The 5,743-nt window shown below is 38.7% G+C and overlaps 1 long non-coding RNA gene across 1 annotated transcript; it reads left to right on the top strand.

Moving 5' to 3' along the window:
* The first annotated feature begins 252 nt into the window (after positions 1 to 252).
* On the top strand, positions 253 to 5,743 carry LOC141370418 (uncharacterized). Its single transcript, XR_012374457.1, has 3 exons — positions 253 to 397; positions 4,966 to 5,042; positions 5,633 to 5,743. It is a non-coding gene; the product is annotated as an uncharacterized lncRNA (long non-coding RNA).

The raw sequence follows: 5,743 nt of genomic DNA, 5'->3' as shown, positions 1-5,743 counted from the left end.
AATTTATAAATTAGGCACAGTAGGAGAGTAGCAACAAAGACTAATAATCATATAGAACAATTATAACAATGTACTGTAATAAAAGTTACGTGAATGTGGTCTCGCTCTCGAAACGCTGTATTGGACTCACCCTTCTTCTTGGGGTGATGTGAGATGCTACCACGCTGACGTGAGCGAGACGAAGTGAGGGGAATGACGCAGGCATATGACGTAGTGCTATAGGCTGCTAGGGACCTTCCCAGGATCCGTTAGGAGGATGCTCTGCTTCCCGAAGGCGGTTGTCGGTGGGTAACTGAAACCACAGAAAGTGAAACCATGGATGAGGGGGCTTGTACTACCGTATAAGCCAAGGAATGCCAAGGATTGCCAGCAAATAACACAAGATAAAATAAAAAAGGCAAGGAAGAATTTTCTCCTACAGTTTTCAGAGGGATCGGGGCCCTGCTAACACCTTGATTTTGAACTCCTTGTCTCCAGACCGTGAGACAGTACATTTCTTACATTTTAAGCAACCCACTTTGTGGTAGTTTGTTATGGCAGTCCTAGGAAAGTAATACACTATTCTTGGGGAATAATTAATATGAATAAGAATATATGTTCAAGGATAGTTGTTGAATAATTTTATTTAAATTCAGTTAATTAACAAATAGTGTATTATCAGTTTCAGAGGTAGAGTTCAGTGATTCATCAGGTGCATATAACACACAGCACTCATTGTATCACCTGCCCTCCTTAATGCCCATCACCCAGTTACCCCATCCCCCCACCTCTCCTTGAATTATTTATAATTATGAAAATTTAGAAGTCACCAGAATGTATAAACAATAGTGGAATCATAAATGAAATATATTTATCAGGTGCCAATAAAAATCATATTTTTGCAAATCTAGGTAAATGTTTCATAATATAATAGTGAGAAAAGGCAGGAAATAACACTGTATATTCCATATGATTCAAATTTCATTTTAAAATTCATAAATCATTACATATTTATAGAAAAAACTGGTGGCAAATACTCTTTTATTTATTTAAGATTTTATTTATTTGCCAGAGAGAGAGAGTGAGCACAAGCAGGGGGAGCTGCGGCTCCCCGCTAAGCAAAGAGCCCAATGTGGGGCTCAATCCCAGGACCCCAGGATCATGACCTGAGCCGAAGGCAGATGCTTAACTGACTAAGCCACCCACGTGCCCTTGTGGTAAATACTTTAAAGGGCTAATAGTGGTTAGATTTTTTTTTCTATAATTTTCTACAGTTATAACAAAGTTATATATTAGATGTTATTATAACAAAGTTATAAGTTAGATGTTAGAAATGTCAGAAAGAAGATAGTATATATAAATTTGATGGTCTTGAGGATAAAGATACAAAGACAAAAAATTATATGTGTCTAATTTATACTATTTCATTATTACATGTATCCAATTTATACTATTCATTTCTCCACACAGCTGGGACTTGTTTTACCCTGGAAATACAGACTACTAGCAGAGAAGGTGGCAAAGACTTTCAGGCCCAAGCCTTTGTTTCTTAATGCAAAATCAAAGGTAGAGGCTATCAATTTGACTCTTATATTTTATTTTCTTTATATTATAGCCTACACAGCCTAAGACAAAGCACTTAGAAGATTCTAATGAGAACCAGAAGATATACGTTCTCAGTTGAAATGCTCAGTTATATTTAGGGATTACACAAATGCCCAGCAATGAGTGAAGCCTCACAGGCCTACAGGAGAGACAAGAAGGGCCAAATGGAGACATTTACAGGAGAGGGGATGGGGTGCCATAGCTGCAAGCGCTGTGGGCACTAGCAGGGAAGCAAGGCCTAAGCCAAAGCCAATATCATGCAGCTAAAGGCTCTGCATAATTGCCACAAATATAAGGTACATTCCTTCACTTCACTGCAACTTCTCTGAGGAGTGATGAAATCCAAGGCCTTTCTCTCTCTCTCTCTCCCCCATACACACTATTTCCTGGTTAAAGTGATGTCAAAACATTCTTTACCTACAGATTTGCATTTTTAGGAAGATAATTTACCCATGAAAGCAACATATCCTAATAAAAACTTATTCCTGGGGCACCTGGGTGGCTCAGGTTAAGCATCTAACTCTTGATTGCAGCTCAGGTCGTGATCACGCCATGCGCAGCGGGGAGTCGCTCTCTCTGCCCCTCCCCCCAATAATTCCTAATAATTAAGCTAACCTTAAAATGACTGACTGGGGTTGTAGTAAAAATGGTCACTTTTTTTTTTTTTAATGGTCCCATTTGGCATTGCCTGTGGCATTGGAAACTGGTACAGTCTTTTAGAAACATGACAGTAAGTACCAAGAGCCCTAAGGAAAACAAAAAAAAAAAAAAAGAAAGAGAATAGCAACAATAATTTGTCTATTTGCCATGATCTATACGATGTACTTGGCATACACAATTTCGTTTAATCATTACCACAATCCCCAGAGTATCAGGGAGCTTAAGCAAATCATTCAAGTCACATAGGTGGTAATGGACAGAACTGAGTTTTGGATCCAGGTTGCCTAATTCCAAATTCTATGTTCTTATCCATTCTATGTTGCCATATAGTGTTTACATTTTTTTTAAAAGATTTTATTTATTTGACAGAGAGAGACAGCGAGAGAGGGAACGCAAGCAGGGGGAGTGGGAGAAGGAGAAGCAGGCTTCCCATCTAGCAGGGAGCCCGATGCAGGGCTCTATCCCAGGACCCTGGGATCATGACCCGAGCTGAAGGCAGACGCTTAAAGACTGAGCCACCCAGGAGCCCCTACTGTTTACATTTTTGACCCTAAAATTGTACTCCTAGAAAGGTACCCTTAAGAAATACTTTAAAGAAAAACACTGTATTGCAATGTTAGAAAAGAGAACAATTTGAAACAATATAATTGTCTAAAATAGAAGAATGGCCATAGTATTGTTTACCTTCATAACGGATTATGATAGACTTTAGAAAAGATAATGACACTCTAAGGATATGAAAAAATATTTTGGATACAATATTCAGTAAAAAAAATGAATACAATAGGTTATATTCATTGCACAAACATAAAAATATATATGTATAGGAGTGCAATTTAAAGTAGTTTTAGATTGTGGTTGTAATAGACTGGGTGCAATTTTTTCCCTTAAAATTTAGTTTATTATTTATTTGTTTATTTGAGAGAGAGAGAAAGAGCATGCATGTGTGGGTGGAGGGAAGGGCTGAGGGAGAGAGAAACTTTAGCAGACTCCACACTGACACAATCCTGAGATCAAGACCTGAGCCAAAACCAAGAGTTGGACACTTAACTGACTGTGGCACCCAAAATTTGGTTTTTGAAAAAATTATCTGAAATGAAGAGTTTTATCACATAATCACCTTCTCAAAATACTGGCCCCAGTCCAGTTTCTTTCTCTACCTGCACCTCTTCTGCTCAGAACAACTTTCCATTTGTCATTTGCTTCTTTTGTTCGCTCCACAGCATGAGCTCTTGCCACGCATATTCATATGAACAAGGTTGACCCAAATAGAAACTGCACATTCCCAGAAATCACTTGACCATTTCTTCTGTCCTGTGACAGTGTTGAGCTGCACATTTTATTGAAGAATTTGTCCTCTTTTTTCACAAAACAGGGTCTCCTCCCAACCCATTTTAACTATTCCTTTGAGCATAGTTGTAGCTTTATATACCTGTACACTGCCATTGACCACAAGGCTTCTCAACTTCAGCATTCTTGGCCTCTATTACTAGATGTCAGCAGCATCTCCTCCTAAAAGTGTGACAGCTAAAGACATCTCCAGATACTGCCAAATGCTCTCAAGTGCTGGGGGGCAAAATCCTGGTTGAGAAACATTGGCCAAAGGTGAACCTGTAGTTGGCCAGTTATGCCCTCGTTTAACCACAAGAGGTCTCCCTAGACCTCATTATGGTTCTAATCTGGACACTATGAGGCTTTGGCCACTACCAACTAGGTTAATTGTCAAGACTGGGTGGGTGGTGACAGCAAAAGGTTTACAAACAGAAGCATTAGATCAATCTCCCGTGCAGAGAAATTCCAAATAAATCACATAGACATTCCATCCTAAAGGACAGGAGTATAAATCCCAAAAGTGTGCTGTATGCAGTGACCTCCTGGCAAAGAATGCAGTGTTGAAAGAGGAACGGGGAGTAACAAGAGTGGAGAAAGCCGACAAAGAGGACCCCAGCCAGGTCACTGGAGGTCACCATCAACACCGATCAATCATACTGATAGTATGTGCCCTTGAAATGATGTGATAAAAATGGCACTCTACCTCCATGACCCTCCTCCCCAAACCCTCTAATCTCAGTCTGATTATGAGAAAAATATCAGACAAATTCCAATTGAGGGGCATCCTACAAATACCTGACCATAACTCCTCAAAGCCGTCAAGGTCATTAAAAACAAGGACAGTCTGCCTGGAGCGGGGCTCCCTGCTCGGCGGTAGTCTGCTTCTCTCTCTCTCTCCCTCTACCACTACCCCCCCCCGCCCCCTGCCACTTGTACTCTCTCTCTCTCTCTCTTAAATAAATAAATAATATCTTTAAAAAAAATAAAAAATAACAGCAAGGAAAGCCTGAGAAACTGTTACAGCCAAGAGGAGCTTGGAGACATCACAACTAAACTTAAGGTGGTGTCCTGGATGTGATTCTGGGACAGAAGGTAGAAATTAAGGAAATCTGAATAACTGTGAATGTAAGTTAATAAAAAGTATCAATATTGACTCATTAAGTTGTAATGATGTACCCCACTAGTATGACATGTTAATAAAGGGAAACTGTGCAGTGGCAGGGTTATATGGGAACATGGTACTCAGCTTAATTTTTTTGTAAATCTAAAACTCAAAATTAAGTCTTCTAATTTTTTGAAAATCATCTGATCAAGCACCGTCTTGGTAAAATAAATGAAAAAGTTTTGAAAATGGTGGATTTGCTAGGATTCTGATTTTTTATCTAAAAGGAATCATTTGATGACTATAATTGGAAATGCCACCATCATGAACCAATCAAGCCCCTCATTTTATGCAGCAGTATCAGGTAAGAAAAGCAAAGATTGATACTGAAGACAACTTAATAGAATAGAGGAGCCCAAATACTTAAAAAAATTCTTGGAGATTATTTCTATACTAACAAGTAGGTAAATGTGGCACAATCATATAATGAGAATATCAACTATTATATCTCATTGATAACTCTTTGAAGTTGGTACTATATTCCGGTACTATATTCAGGTGAGGAAGATTGAATCTTAAAGAGATTATATATTTGCTCAAGGTCATGGAGCTAGTGAGTAGCAAAACTAAAATTCAAATTTTTATATCTGACTTTAAAGTCTTTGCTTTTGACTCCTGTGCATTATTTTCTGCCTATATTTGGCAACCGAGGTTATTAACCTTCACCGTAGAGTAGGTATTACATAATTAAAAGAGTGCTGAGGAAAAAACAGAACTCTGGGGCCTCAGTCAGCTCAGGATATCAATTTCCTTACCAGAAAATTGTGGATAATAATACCTGTCCTTCCTACCTCACTGGGTTATTTTAAGAGTCAAATGAAAGAATATATGAGAAAATGTCTTGCAACCTGTGAAGTGTGGCATTGAATCATTAACAAGTTTTTACTTTTGCAGCTTTTTGCAAACATGTCTGTGAGTTAATTGCAAAATGGAATGTGAGCAGATGATTGAAGGGAGCTTCAGAGCAGAAGGCTCATAAGAGAATTGTGTCAGCTTCAAATCCTC

The sequence above is a fragment of the Callorhinus ursinus genome, unplaced genomic scaffold, assembly GCF_003265705.2.
Source record: "Callorhinus ursinus isolate GAN/ISIS: 27379988/994484 unplaced genomic scaffold, GSC_fseal_2.0 scaffold34, whole genome shotgun sequence".
NCBI lineage: Eukaryota > Metazoa > Chordata > Mammalia > Carnivora > Otariidae > Callorhinus > Callorhinus ursinus.
This window is presented reverse-complemented; position numbering and strand designations above follow the sequence as displayed.